General features: G+C 35.8%; 1 protein-coding gene across 3 annotated transcripts in view; it reads right to left on the bottom strand.

The window, feature by feature from the left end:
- FGF14 (fibroblast growth factor 14) overlaps positions 1-16,309 on the bottom strand; it is a 382,286-nt gene that overhangs the window by 146,085 nt on the left and 219,892 nt on the right. Inside the window, exon 2 of one of the 3 annotated variants that reach the window (XM_064408336.1) lies at positions 16,022-16,061. The exons of the other annotated variants lie outside the window; for them this stretch is intronic. The gene's annotated coding sequence lies outside the window, so the exon portion shown is untranslated. The remainder of the gene's footprint in view (positions 1-16,021; positions 16,062-16,309) is intronic. 3 annotated transcript variants of the gene reach the window in all.

The raw sequence follows: 16,309 nt of genomic DNA, 5'->3' as shown, positions 1-16,309 counted from the left end.
ACAAGTCCTGTGAAGATCTGTCGTTCTGTGGTCCTGTCTTGGCTTTCCCTATGTAGCAAATGAACTTTAGTGGCTTTAGTAACCTACTTATGAATTCAGAAAATTTATAGGAAGCTGTAGAAAGGTAGGGTTTGGCATCTTCTCCAAAGGCATAAGTGACAGAACAAGAAGAACTGGCTTCAAGCTGTGCTACAGGAGGTGCAGGCTGGACATCAGGAAGAATTTCTCCACTGAAAGGAAGCATTGCAATGGCCTGCCGAGAAGTGATGGAGGCGTCCTCGCTGGAAGAATTCAAGAAACTACTGGACATGTCCCTTAGTTCTGTGGTGTAGTTGATGTGGTGGGGTTCGGTCAGTGGTTGAACGCGATGATCTTGGAGGTCTTTTCCAACCTTCAAGATTCTATGATTGTCTTAAATTGTTCACTGACCTGTTTCCCAATTATTTCAAACATACAGATTCAATGAGTGGGTTGTGTGAGACACAGAAACTGCATATTTCTATTTGTTATAATGTTGAAAACCTCTTTCATTCCAGCCCACTTCATAATAAGTGCTTATTTTTATTACAGTGATAGTACTAATGAAGTGACTTTTCATGGAATCAATAGCAAAATGTCAATGATTTTGATAGATCAGACCCAAAATAGCTGCCAATTACAGTACTCCAAATTTATTTTGAATGTGTTTAAAAATGTTTATCTCTGTTGAGGCAGTTGGGGAAGAGCTGCTTGCCATTTCAGCTTGAAAATGTATTTGTGCAACAGGAAATATGAGAAAAATATAATAAAATACTGCATTATACATGGTTTCTGCTTTTCTGTTGTGGTGGATCAGGGCACGTTACATGGTTAGTTTAATGAAAACCATTAGAAATTTGTGTCCAAAAGTTACATATGCTGAAATTAACTTCCTTTATAAGAAAAGGTTTCAATGATGAGAAAATTTGTGACATCTCCTCAAAAAAGGTGTGATTTTAAATGCCTGGACCCCAAGCACCAGCATGGTATGAAGTAGTAATACTGAATTTGTCTTAAGTAGTATAAATAAAAGCAGGGCAAAAAGATGTTGGATGCTTGCAAATTAATTTCATTTTTAAAAATGTATTTTGGACAGAAATCATACTCAGGTTGCTCTGGTCAATAATTTCTAAAGCAATTTAAAGGAAGTTTCCAAAGAAACTCCTCAACTCTTCCATCACACAAACAAGAAGCTCTCTTTCCTAGGAAATGGCCGTGTGTTTATCACCCCAGTTTTGAGCCTCTCAACCGAGGCCAAACCTTTCAAAGGCAGGCTCCTGAGGCAATGCTTTTAGGGTAACAATCTACCCACCAACACTTGCAAAGGCTGATTATCTCCAGTTTGGAAGGCCAACCCAAAATCCTTGCCCAAGGTTAGTAATGTCATTCATGCTATGGGATAGTAAAAATCACTGAGTCCTTTTCCTTTGGCTGTACCCCTACAAATTCCCAGAGTTTCATAAATAAATCATACACAAACTAGTCAGCAGCTTATACATAATTTCTAAAATAACCTCATGTTTTGAAAATTGAAATAAGAATGACTGGAATGAGCATTAAGAAAGACAGCCATAACAACTGATATTTAATGGAATAGTTGCCTATGTAAATGAGCTCATAAGGAAGATGTAAAGAAACCTTTTGAAAAACCTAAGTTCAGCAAAATATTTATTTATAAATATTAAATATTTATGGAAAAATCTGTCTTTAAAAAATATGTCCTCACTTTTTATTGTCCAGCTATGGTACCATAACATTAATGCTCTACAAATAGAAGGAAAAAAACCCCAAAACAAAACAAAAAAAAAAAAAAAAGAAAACAAAAAAAAAACCAAAAAAAAAAAAGGGGTGGGGCGGTAATTTAAATTATTTTTTGTGGCAGTGGAATACATATGGTGAAAACTAAATTTAGATTGGCTGTGATCCCACATATCCCATTAATTTTGGCTTTCAGACACGGAAAGACTGTTTGGAACAGCCTCAGCACAGTGGGGTCCTGGCCCAAGACACAGAGGTATCAGATGAGAAGAGTAACCATGCGTAAATATTCATACACATATATAATGCAGACAGGAAGCAATGCATATAATAATCCACATATCCATTCTCCCATGTGTCTAAAATGTCTCTCTGAAATGTACCTGCGTGAAGATCAGATACTTGTCCTTAATCACAACATTCTGTTGTCTAATCAGGCACAAGAAGAGCTCATGCACTCCACTGCTGACAGGGAAAAAATTTGTAAGCAAAATATTAAGGTTAGTGTGAACAAAATGAATGGAAGTGTGATTTTGTATAGAAGGGGAGGAGGGAAAGAATGTGCAGGTGTGCAAGGGAGCAATCTTTGATTGAACCTGAAATCTGATACAGGTTTCAGCTTCAGAGAAAGAGTTAGTCAAGAGCATCCCTAAATTACAGTCAGATCCTGACTGGAAAACATACAAAAAGAAATCTGCCTGCAAATTTCGCAGAAATCTGAAATTTTTTAATTCCAGTGATTGTTCAGTAGGCTCAGTCCTCATTACATCACTTCTCATCTTACACCATTTCTCATCAGACCAAAACCTTGAATTTTTGTATGACAAATTTTCCACTTAAAAAAGAACAAGGCAAGACTTTTTTAAAATTTTTATTCCACAACTGTGCCCCCATTTGCCTCTGTAGCCTGATTGGCAACATGGGTTCTGGAGACCCATACCCTGGAAAATCTCTGTAGAGAGAAAAGTTCCCCCAAAAAAGGAATCCTGGGAATCCAGGTTTCAAATTCTCCTATCAAAGAAAAGCTATTGCAACCCAGATCTGGAATTAGAGAAAAATCTGTACTGTGTCACCTATCACCTTGCATCTGTGTACCAAACTGGGGGTCACTGTGCAAACTGAAGTATCCCATGCTCTGTTTGTCTGGGTACCAAACATGACCTGACAAAGAGAAAACTGTAGCTGCTTTACATCCTTCAGGCCTATCCACTTAAGTCTGTGTTCAGATATAAATGATCACTATTAGAATTGTTCCATATGATCTTACATTTTAAAAAAATCCAGATGAAATGATCCAGACTAAATTGGTTATCCTTCCCAGTTTTCTTTGTTTCTGAAAAGTTGCCTAAATTAAGTTTGTTATTGAAAGGTGTGCTTATAATTCTTGTGATCTCTGAAGAGAGATTTTACTTGGGAAGGTGATAGAAGGGAGAATAGGAAAATTAAAGAAGCAGCACAGCTGCACTATTTTTTTTTTCTCCTACCCTAGTTGCTTGCTATTTTGATCTGTTGTATCCCACAACTTGATAAAAATATTAAACTAAGGACAGAATTTGAAATTAAAATATTAATTAATTGCTTCATTAGGGTTTGCAGGTTCCATTCTAGAATAAAATACACAACTGAGGTTTGACATAAAAGTAAGCTGTGTTTAGGGTACAGTAAAAACCACAGTAATATTTCAAGTGTAATACTGCAAACTACTACAAGTCAGCTAGAACACTTTAGCTGTTTCTGACTGTCAAAACAAGATAAGCTATGATTCAAAGAAAAAACATTTATTTTTACTGCTAAAGTTCTGCAGTTGGCCCTAAGTTACAGGTGAGGGCACTATAAGCAAAAATAAAAGCTTGTTACAGGCTAAATGCAGATATTTTTTAAGTGAAATATCTTTAACAGGCGCAATGAAAACATCGTCACTGACATTTCAAATCAAAGTACAGTAAATCTCAAATTGAAAGGGGTTTTATATCTGGTGTTTAAATACAATTATTTAGAGAACAATTGAAGCTTTTCACTTTAAAATACATACTACATGCACATGCATATAGACATTTGAAGATAATTACCAAAACTCAAGACTTATAGAACCAAACTGATGAAAAGTTAAATCTTCTGCCCAGTGCACCTAATTAGGGAATGATCTGAGGTAAAACTGTACAGCAATAGAAATAAAGATACAAATTCAGATATTTTCCTCTATGATTATCAAACCTCACTTGATAATTTTGCAGGAGACCTTATATTCTAAGGTAGCTCTGTTTCTACTATGTAAACAAGACTGCAGAGCATTTCTAAACTTTTTTCAAATAGGTTTCTGATATAACAAAATACATCACATGCTCAGAATTATTTGAAGTTTAAATGTTATTATTTTCTTTTATAAATTGCTAAATATGGTTTTAATGTTAGAAAATAGTATATTTCTGGTATTAGTTTTATTTTGCAAATATGAAAGGCATTTTGAAAGACAGCTACCATGACTTTTCCATTAAATATATTATTTCAGCTCAAAATACTTAATTGAATTGAGCAGAAAAAAAGGCCACGTTTAGTCACTGATGTAAATGAGATGATTTTAAAGAACACTCAGCATCAAACTGTTCCTTTGATAGTGAAGCACTTTTTCTATTTAATTCACTAAGCACAGAATTTTAAAGGTCAGCAAGAAATTAATAGAGTCTTTACTTAAAAGTTTTGAATATGGTTTGAATCTTGACCTCATAATAATTTTTTCCAGCCTAAGATATGGAATAATGTAAATGTAAGATACTTTTTTAGAATGACTAATAGAAAAAAAAATGCCAACTGGGTTGTCTGAAAACCGGTGTGAGAGAACTGAAGATGCTGGCATGTGCCTGCATAAGAGTGGAGTCTAATATATTTGGCTCCCTTTGAGTAAAATTCTTTAAAATAAAAAAAAAAAAAGAAAAAACTGCCAAGAAATGAAAGAGAAATCCTTCAAGAATATGAAGAAAGAAGAAAAAAGAAATAAAGGAAAAAAAATAGCTACATTCACTGAAATTTTAAAACTCATGAGACTTCCAAGAGTTTGCAACCTTGAGCTATTACTGCACTGCTTTAATGAAACTATGTAAGCAGAAATACACTCTAATGAACAACTTCATGCAGAGAACACAAATGGAAATATTTGACTCATTTACCAGAAGTCTGTTGTCTTTTGTGAAGCACTACACATTAGGTCCAAACCCTAAGTTATTAAAATTTTTAACTAATCCAAGTTCTGTGGGCTCTTTGACACTGGACTATCAAATGCCTAAATGTTTGGATCCGGCCCCACACTTGAAACCATGGGACACAAACGTAAACAAAGTCAGCTTGGCAAACAGAGGGACTCCCTGTGGGACTCTGTGCTGAAACTTGGGATTTCAGGCTGCTTTTCCCATGCATCTTGCATGACTGCAGAAGCTAGTCAGCTCAAACTCTAGTAGATCAAAATTCTAGCTAGGCCAAAACCACTCACTGTGTGCCTAAATGGTTTGCCCAGTGCCTCCTTTATTCACAGCAACACTGGCAGAAATGTCCAAGCCCAGGATGGTCCCCAGGATCCCAAGACAGGGAGTAAAGTCGTCTGTCAGACACATGGTGGGGGTGAGGAACAGGGAGGATGAGGATGAGGATGATGATGATGATGATGATGCAGTCAGCTACTCCCAGAACACTGCAAGGAGACACTTTTCATCAGGCAATGCACTTCTCTAACATTTTGAAAGCAGACGTTCCTATGATGAGCTTGATGACAAAAAATAAAGCCAGCGATGCCACAAGGAGGGAAATACAATTTTTCTTTCAACTCAGGGCAGTCAAGCTATTACCTCACGTTTCATATTTTGAGAGAAAGTTCACACTACATGCACAAATATTTAGGTCAAACCTTTATCACTTAGTAAGACTTTGATAATGTTAGATTCAAGCAGCTACAGTTAAAACAGAACTACAAAAATAACAAAGCAGTGCCTTGCTTTCACTAGCAAAAGCACATGCAATTAAAAAAACACAAGCTGTCATATAAATTCCATCATTTAACAAAAAAATATATTTTCTATCTTTTTTTAAAATAGAAACAGAATTTATATATATATATATATATATATATATATATATATGATCTATATTCCTTTCACAAAATTAAGTTTTCCTAAATCTTCCATGCAAATGAAATTAAACAGTTGGTATTTATCAAACAAATTATGAGAACACTGTCTGGTAAAACACAAATTAAAATCTATTGGTGAAGTTAAAAATATCTATAAAAATTATTCTGATGGCACCTACCCATGTTATTTAATAGTCTAAGTTCCTCCCAACAAAGAAGATAAGCCTGATTTCCCACCTTCCTTCTTCTTCTATCATCCTTGCTACCACTAAAGCAGTTATTGATGCAAGTGTCCTGCACATAATATACTTTCTAGGGCCCTCAAATATATCCATATATTACCAATCATCATTTTCCCAGTTTCAACTTTTTTTTACTCCAAAGTGGTAAAACTGTATTTTTAAGTAATAATTTTAGATAATACAAGCCAACTTTGACAATTTGTGACGGATGAAATTTAATTTTCATTGCAAAACATTTTAATCGTGTATTTAACACCAAACAGAAAATCACCTATATTGGGTAAAACACCAAAAAGTTTCCATCAGAGCAAAGCTAAAGAAACTCTCTCCGAGCAGATTCAGAAATTTGATATCAAACTGTGTTAGAAAGATTTTTTTTAATGAGGGACACAAAAACACTGCCCATGGGAAAATGGCATGAGCAGTTGAGGCTTTCAGCAATGCTCTGCCAGCATTGATGGCAAAGGGAGGAGAGCCTTGAGGTGTAAGGACTGCTATGCTTCCGTTTAGAAAACAAATATTTTTGGAGATCAGGATCCCACTGAAGGAAGTAATTAGCCCAAGAAATGGCTGTACTTATGACATGGATGTCTAAGTACTTCAGGGGAGACACCTTTTTCAAGACTGCACACAGTTTGGAGTCAGCAGCAATATATACCTAATACCAATGTAGATTTATGGCAAATGTTCAAAAAGAAAAATACCATTTTCATGATCCAGCACCCATTTCCAAAACCCTCCTGATACTGTTTGAGTCAGATTTACCTTATTAAATTTGTTTGGGGTTGCAGGCCTGCATGACAAATGAAACTGAATTAATTTGTTGTCTCTTGCAGTGAAGAAAGCTACATGTGTAAGAAGAGAGTATTTTTTTACTAATCCAAAGCATTATCTTAGCAAGACTAAGTATGCATGTCATAATAACCCAATATTCATGCCAATTAGTGTCTGAAAAGAATGTCTGATTTTTAGGCTAAGACAAATATATTCTCACACATTTCTGCATGACATAAATAAATTTAGTAAATGGCTAAAGTAGCAATATGTTTATATATCATGACTTATATTCTTTTTAAAAAAATAATTACCTTGTTTTCTCTGGATTTTACTCTTGCCCTAGCTGGAAATATAATTGAAATATTTAACTTCACCTATTTATGCCACCACAGAAAATGAGGTACTTACTATTGCAAAGAAGACAAGACAAGTAATTAAAGGTCAAATGTTTGCAGGCTGCATCCAAATAATGACTGAGCAAGCAAAAAAGCTAGAATAGGTTTGTATATCATTAAGGAACTGCATTACATATTTCAAAAAGTGTGTTTGTGGGTTCACACTGCAGACGGATGACAAATCAATTCTTCAGGACAACTACGCATTATGATTCTTAAATGCTAACAAATTCTAACAGTTAAGTACCACATTCACTCAAGATATGATGCTGATATCCCACAGATAAAAAAATTCTTAGCAAATTTTATACCTGCACTTCCATAAAGAATATATAATATTCTTTATTATATAACCAAATATATTAAATATCAACAGGTTCTTGATGGATTAAATTTATTACATTGAAAGAAAAGACAAACCCAAGAAGAGAGGAAATATTTTCAGACATACTGAATGAAGCTTCATTGGATTATTCTTTGGTGCTTTTATATTGAGTTTTGTGTTTCCTCTAAAGTAGTGCTAGTCTTCACAAGTGATGTCAGCTTTAAAACATGCCTGAAGAACAGAATGAGGCCTGGTGGTGAAACAATTTATGAAATGATGCATAAATAGCCTGTGCAGTTTCCCTATGAGACTTGACAAAACATACTGGACTCTATTCAGACATCAAAATGTAATTAAGTATGATTTATTATGTATATTCATGGATTATTCACATCTGAACACTTTGCTTGTTCCAACTGCATCAGTGTATTTGGCCCTGATCTAAAAAATATTTTAAGTGAAAAATCAAATTAGAACAAGTTTTCCTGGAGGAAATAATTTTTCCTTTGTCTTTCTCTACACATCAAGAGCAATTAATAGTTTGAGACATTGGATTAGTGTTAGACCATTAATCTAAATATTTAAAATAGAGACAGATGGTGCCAATACAACACACAGTGTGATCCTGCAGGAAAGAGAGCCTAACTATGGAAGCAACACCAATTTTCCATATGTTCAGGCTGGTGGAAAACACATTAAACAGAAAATTATTTGGTCCCAACAGCAACAGAATTGCCACACTTCCTACATGAACCAACAATTGTCAAACCAGTTCAAGAACCACCCCATGCCAAATCTGTATGTGCTCATGCCTTTGTGAGGACACTTTTCAAAAACACCTAGAAATGGCTTCCACTGAGCCAAGAGAAGCTCCATTTCCTCTCATTTCTAAAGATGAGAAATCTCTTACCTCTAAAATCCTGCCAGGATTTTAGCCTTAGCCCGTTGTGTTCTTGATCTAGTGGATTGCAATTTTTGTTTAAAGAAGTGGTATATGATGATTAAGAAAGGAAGAGGTGCATTCTCCCCTTTCTCTAGTGGGGGTTTGTCAATGTTCTACACATTTCAGTGTGGCTTAAGCAACTTTTACAAGACTTTGAGGAAAAACACAAACACCACAGCCCACCCCTCCAGCACTGAAGGTGTTATCATTGGCCATGTGCCTGACAAACACATTGCTACTATTCCTTTTTTTATAGCATGCCTGCTTTAACATGTGCACCTCAAACTCTTCCCTCCTCCAAGGTTTCATTTGGCCCTCCTTTTGGAGGGCCAAATCACCAAATTTGAGATTCTTTAATGTAGCCACATTGCTGTGAAATTCTGTGTGGTAACTAGCACAGTGTGAGGGCAGTCACTGGCTGAGGCCACTGAGAAGCTCTTACAACACCAATATTTTGCTGCTTTTCATATCCTGCTACCAAACCCAAATAGAGGTGTTTGCAAATCCTATGGACTGTTAGCTGTAAAAATGTGTTGTAATAATGCAGAGAGGAAAGGGACTGAATAGCAGAATTTGTTCTGGAATAAAAATGAATACAGATGAGAAGAGTATTTAGGTTGAAAGAAAGACACAGTCAGCAAGAAAGTGTAACAAAGTCTTAAGCAAAATGTAGGAAAAACACCTCTATTTCCAAAAGGAAAAATTCATGCAATTTTTTTGGGATTTTAGCCATTGTGCTATCTAAATAATACTGTCTAATTTTATTTATTTATTTATTCGAAAATGCTTAGCATCCTGTTGCTATGGCAACAATTTGCTTTGCTGAGTGCATCTTTGTTAACATTCACTTGCTGTAGTAATGTTTCCATCACCATCTGGCAGTGACAATTTTTTTTGCTTGAGTGAAAATTCTTCTAAAGTATAAAAATCAGGCCAGTTATTTTTAGAAAGCTGACTGCCCCAGCTCTTACTGACTTTGCAGAGTTCCAGTCAGAACCTCTGTAAATTCAGTCATGTGATATTGATAACCTAAAGAAGGGGATAAGCAACAGTGTGAAGAATGATTGAGTTACAAAGCTGACCAGTTGCCCTTTTGCCTTTGATAGAGAATGTTTACTCTTCAAATGTTTTCAAGAAGGGAGCTAAGCTGAATCATGCTTTAAAAACCGCATACCCCATCTCAGCTCCTTTGCTTCACTAAAATTCATTGATATTAAGCAGATGGCAAAATGAACTCCATTATTGGTAAGATGTGTTCCAAGAATATTACACGAAGACCGGGAAACCCTCAGTTTCCATGGTAAATCATTTGACTCTAATACATTTAATAAGCATGTTTAACATTCCATACTCTGTGGGTCAAATTGAAATAATGTAATCACAGTCATTTAGCCAAATAAATAAGGTAAGAACTCAAAGGAACAGTAAAAATTGGATATGTACTGACTATGATCCAGTCTGGACAAATATAGAAACAAGAGTTCTTTCAAACATAGGCCTGTCTTATGTCTACATTTTGACATTTCAGTAACTTTTCTGAATTCTCCTCTAACCCAGAGAACAGTATAATTGCATCACAAGTATAAAACAGTATTATTTAGAAATAATTCAATCACAACAAACTTCTTTGGTCACGCTTCTATTTTGCAAATCTGGTTATTTGGTGTACATGAAGAGTGTACATGCAGTCTTTTTTCCAGATCACTCATTCAAGCATCTTTCACTGCTGATTTCTCCCTTCAAAGTTGAGAGCATAAGACCAGGGAGTTCTGTCCTGCTCCCTGCAGTGAACATATAAGATGGGCTCTTTCATATGAAAAAAATTTGCTTTCCATGTGTGCTCATATACAGACAAATCTCTACCTCAGTGACAGTTTTTTGGCCCTAAAAGTAAATGGCTTCAGCAAAAAAAAGAAAAAAAAAAGAAAAAAAAAAGAGAAATTGACAGTGTGTGAGTGGAGAAGCTGCAATGACTTTTCAATTCTAGACCACTTCCATAGGGTTTGAAAGCTTTGTAGAACACATATGTTTAAAACTGAGAATATTTAATGTGGAAACTTGAGAAAGAATCTGAAAAAGAAACCCAAAATATTGAGTCCTATGCTGCACAGTATTAAATTATTCATATTTCTCAGTAAGAACTCTGTAAGTTACCTTAGAGAAATCACTAAATGTATGGTTATTTTTGATGATTCAACATTTCTCAGGGTTGGTATCCCAAAACAACTCCCAAACAGCAATTTTACAAAATCTAGGTGGGTTTTTAATTTTTGGTTTGGTTTGGTTGGTTGGTGGTTTTTAACATTGCTGCAAGCTTCCCCTCTTTTACAATGGACTATTTTTTGGGTTAGTTTTTGGTTTTATACTGTTGAAGAAATACATTGTCAATTTATTAAACATGAGATGAACTATTTTTTGAAAAGACTGAGAAGAAAATTCACTATTAAATATATAGCTTCACTTTTGAGAGAAGGTTAGGATATGTAAGATAACTTCAGAAAGGTCATAGTCTATGAAGAAGATCATTACGAATTTCCTAACCAGAAAATAGAATGATAGCTTGGAGTTGCTTAGACAAAAGGATAAAGTTTTTATTTTCTTCCTTATAAGGTAAAGAAATCTAACTTATATTGAAGAACATTAATACTTCTTTGTGTTATATACCATTATAAAGGGCATAGTTCTGTCCTTTTGGAAAAAGATGATCTGTTGAAATGAGAAAATTTGCGTCTTCTAGTCTCTTTTCATAGAGAAAATTTAATACACATATTTACACAGGCAGAAGAAATTATCTAAAAGTCACATGAACAAAACCAGCAGAATGCTTGGAGTTTTATATTTCTTGAATGGATTTATGAAATGATAATTTATCACACCCAAGCTATAAGAATGCTGTTAAGACAAGTATCTAGCTCTGCTCAGATTGTCAGGGAGGATCAGCTTCTGGTAGGGCCAGTCTCTCTATTGAGCATGAATAAGCAGCCCTGTACCTTAGTGAGGATAAAGAGAACTAAGCTGAATCACAACCCTGTTTGTCAGTCATCTCCAGCACTGGTGGGCGGGTCAGACACAGCGTCAGAAAAGACAGCAGTGCTGGAATGTGAAGGAAGCAATGACATGAATATAATTTTTTAAAAATTATTTTTATTTTGATTAGCAGAACTAGACTGGAATTAATTTCATAGATTGAGAGAATCATAAAATGGTTTGTGTTTACTTCCACATGCCCTAAAGGTTTGCCTCAAAATCAGAAAAGCTAATATTCTGCTAATTCTCCTTTCTTGGGAAGTAGTTGCTTCTTCTTTTTTGCTGATGTCTATTTTGTTTGGACATCAAGTCCATCATTTACAATTTGCTCTTCACAGTATCTCCAGAATCCCATCTCAGAGTTTAACAAGAGGAATGTCTTCTCTTACCACTGCTAATGAGAATTATAAATAGCTCAGAAAAGGCAGGAAAAAAGTGGATGGGCATATTTAAAAACTTGTTTATAGTAATTTTAAACTAAAATGTCTGAAGCAGAGGGTCAAGAATTATTTTAAAGGCAACAATCTAATTGTAAAATAAACATAATATATTTAGCAAAAGGCAAGAAAATTTTAAGCTATGGGTCAAAGAAAAGTCAACAAAAGTATATATCAGCTGCAAAATAAATAGACATCAGCATAGGGCTCCTATTAATCTGATTTGTTATATCAGAATAGCAGTTTTCAGGCAATTCAAACCATGACATCTTTCTAATTTACACTGTAAAATTTCAGTATGACTCAAGAACTAGAATTTCTTTTTAAAATGAACTTCATACTGTAAGTATTCAGTCTTAAAACCTACCCCTCAGTATTCTTAACTGTTCTATTTCATTACTTATAACAGAAAAATTATGAGAATCTAGAAAATGGTAGAAAATACACCCACACACCTGCTACTAAGTATTTATTTATGCCCACAGGAAAGCATTGCTTAAAAAGGGTTTTTCATTCTTAGCAAAATATGTATCTAATTCACCACATTAGGAGCATTGTTGCAAAAATTTTTATGCAGAAAACAGCAAATAGAAGTCTGACATGCTGCAACATATATTTTTCATTCACAAATCAGAAAAAAATGGATACTGGTGTATTCACTGCTAGCACAGATTTCTAGGTGATGCAGAGCTACCAAGGACTCTTTACAAGTCTCCAAGTACCACTAGTCCTCTTCTCTGCAAGGGGTAAAGGATTCACTGCTCTACACCTGTTCCCATTACAATATATTTCATCCACATGCCAAGATAAAGACATTATGTACCTGTATAACCTGGTTGCCCCTCCACTCTAGACCAAGAACTACTTTTGAAATGAAAATGGACAACATTTTAGTTTGCATGGACAGATGATTTTTTGATTATGTAGATGAATCACAATCCCATTAAAAAGAAAACAAGGAAAAAACCCAACCCTTCTGCACCCAGCTCAAACAGAACTTAATTCACAGTAATTATTCATCCTTTTGAAACTTTTAAAGTGCCATTATTGTTGACATCTTAGTAGCCCATGCATTTTCTATCAAACAGACAGCTCTATTCAATATGTGTCATGTCTAAGCAATAAAGTTATCATGAAAATTAATGATAATGTTACGAACCTCAGATTAAAAGCAATTAACTTTTTTTTCCAAATGCCAACAGTACAAAACCTCTAGATCTTAATTAGTTCTTTATCATCTTATTTCATATTTTTCCACAATATACAGTTATTATTTAAATGAAATACACTTTGGGGACTCATTTTCCATCATGATGGAGTAGTTTTGCTCAATGTTGACAATGTCAATTTAGGTTTTACCCTAGTCTGGGAAGAATCTCTCCACTGAAAGTCTGACTGTTCTTGCATTGGGTTTGTGTGGCCAGGTTTTAGTAGCTGGGAAACACAGGGGTGGCTTCTGTAAGAAGCTGATAGAAGTTTTCCCCATGTTCACCAGATCCAGGATAGCTCTGGATTGGACCAGGATGGTCCAGGATGGACCTGCTGCTGGCCAAGACTGATAGTAATTACTATCATCAGGAATGATAGTAATGCCTCTGTGGTAAAATATTTAAGAAGAGAAAAAAGTATTGTGCAGATGTAATTGCTCTCTGAGAAGAAAGAATGAGAGGAACAGCCCTGCAAGATCAGTGAAGAAGGGGAGGAGGTGCTCCAAGGGCTGGAGCTGAGATCCCCATGCAGTCTGTGATGAACACCATGGTGAGGCAGCTGTGATCCTGCAGCCCATGGTGGTCAATGGGAGTGTAGAAATCCACCTGCAGCCCTTGGAGGAGCCCACCCTGTAGCAGGTGGATGCTGAGAGGAGGCTGTGAACCCAAGAGAAGCCAAGCTGGAGCAGGCTCCTGTCTGGGACCTGCAGATCCATGGAGAGAGGAGCCCATGTTGGAGCAGGTTTCCTGCTAGGACTTGTGACCCCATGGAGAACCCATGCTGGGATAGCCTGTTCATGAAGGACTGCACCCTATGGAAGAGTGATCCACATTCAAGCATTTCATGGAGAACTGCTGGCTGTGGGATGGACTCATTTTGGAGAAGTTTGTGGAGAATGGCTTCTTGTGGGAGGAGCCCCACATTGAGCAGTGGCAGGAGCAATGTGTGTTGAACTGACCATAACACCCATTCCCCATCTCCCTGCACTGCTGCAGAGTAGGAAGCAGAGCTGGGAAGGAGGGAGGGTTGGGAGGAAAGTGATTTTTAATATTTCTTTTACTTTTCATTATCCTACTCTGTTTTTGTTAAATAAATTCCATTAATAACCCCAAGTCTGTTTTGCCTGTGATAGTATTTGGGGAGTGATGTCTCCCGGTTCTAAACTTAACCCATGAATCTCTTATTATTATATTTTCTCTCCCCTGTCCAGTTGTGGAGGGGAGTGATTGAGAGGGTTTGGTGGGTGCCATGCATCCAGCCAGGGTCAACCCACTACATTCCCCTCAAATGGACCAAGCACAGAGTGATCACAAAAAATCCCTTTGTTTCTACTTTCACAGTAGAAAGAAAAGAATTATCTTGATCACAGGCGTTGTGTCAGGCCATAAACAATAACATGCTGAGGATTAAAGTAATCCACTATAACATGTTTTTCCCACAGGAAAAAAAAAAAATCTATTTTACTGAGTATCAGATAGATAAAATTTATTCTACCTTTTCCATTTAGTTTTTTGACACATGATCTGTGCAGATCAGTTCATGTACAGGCTCTGATCCTTTATGTGCTGTTACCAAGAGAAGTGCACTATGCTGTTGAGAATTTACTGTCTTCTGTTCTTGTTTTCAACTGAAATGGAAAAGCTTTCCTATCATCATGGTGAATACAAATGCAGCTCTTGTTTCCTAATTATCACAGCTATTCAGACCTTGAAAATATGACTTGTTTTTGCTGTAGCTGTACTGTGCAGATCTTAGGGGTGTCATAGAAACTAGGAATGATTCACTGAGAAGACATGTTCCTTCTCAGTCAATAGTGAACCAACAATCCTGAACAACGCAAAGAAAAATTGGTCTAGTGAAGATTGTATCTTCCCTGAAACAAGTTTTTGACACATTATTTGCTTTTCTCTATTCCTTTTGATAAATAAATTCAATGAAGCATTTTCCCCATATTTTTTTTTGCTACAGCTCTGATGTTTTATGTATATCTCTGATAAACAACTTGTACCTTCTTAACAAGAGGGAAGAAATTAGAACTTTATGACAGAAAAAATCTCATCAAAACCTACATAAACTGAGAATGACTTTTGAATACCTTCTGCATTATTGAGTGAAATATTCAAACACCACACAACACAATACTTTTTAAAGTGTAGAAATAGAAACAATGCAATTTCTCTGCCTAATAGCAATCTTTCCCTTTGTTTTACAAAAATGATCCCTCTACCTCTAGATAATCTATATTACACCTGAGTACCATCTCCCTGTGTCATTCAAAGATTCTGCAAATAGAATTTAAGTTTACAACATTTTGTTGAAACTTGAACAGAAAATCAGCCAGCTCTCTATCATCTCTATAGCATTAGCTTTTCAAAAAGATAGCACAGTCTATGCATGTAGCTGATTTTAGTTTAAATAGGATGACTACTCTTTCCCCATCACAGCTGTTTTCTCCAAAATCCCCATATACAGTAGCCTGTTAAATCTTTTTAAAGATACTGGATGACTAGAAGACTTAGAACCTGGTCAGTTTAAGTTCAGTCAATTTGTGCCCAAGAGTAAGCACAGTCTGATTCACTACTTTTGTGTTGCATGTAATATTTCTTTGGCATTCTTTCTTAAAACGCTGCAGGCACTTAACTAAGAAAAACTGGGAAGATGTGTTTTTATAAAAAGCAGCAAATAGCAGTACAAGGTATCACCATGTGATTGAGAAAATTCTGCAGGGACTGATAAGTAGGGAGAGACAAAGGAGAAAGGGAAAATTACATACCACTATTTGTGTTTGTTGTAGTCCTCCCTCTTGGTCCACCCTACAAAACAAGATCCCATACAGCAAGCGTTATCTACCTACTAGGAAGCAGGAGGCAAAAAGACTGTCAATCACAGGGGTATTACATACAGAAAACTTCTACCCTTTCTCCCCTTTGCAGTCCATTAAAAATATGAAAAAATTTGTAGAATAAGCAAATATTCTATTATGGAGAAAGCATAATATAAAAAGGGGAAAGAGGGAGGAAGATAGGATGGCAGAAAACAAGACTATGACAAAGACAATCAC

The sequence above is a fragment of the Passer domesticus genome, chromosome 2, assembly GCF_036417665.1.
Source record: "Passer domesticus isolate bPasDom1 chromosome 2, bPasDom1.hap1, whole genome shotgun sequence".
Lineage (NCBI taxonomy): Eukaryota > Metazoa > Chordata > Aves > Passeriformes > Passeridae > Passer > Passer domesticus.
This window is presented reverse-complemented; position numbering and strand designations above follow the sequence as displayed.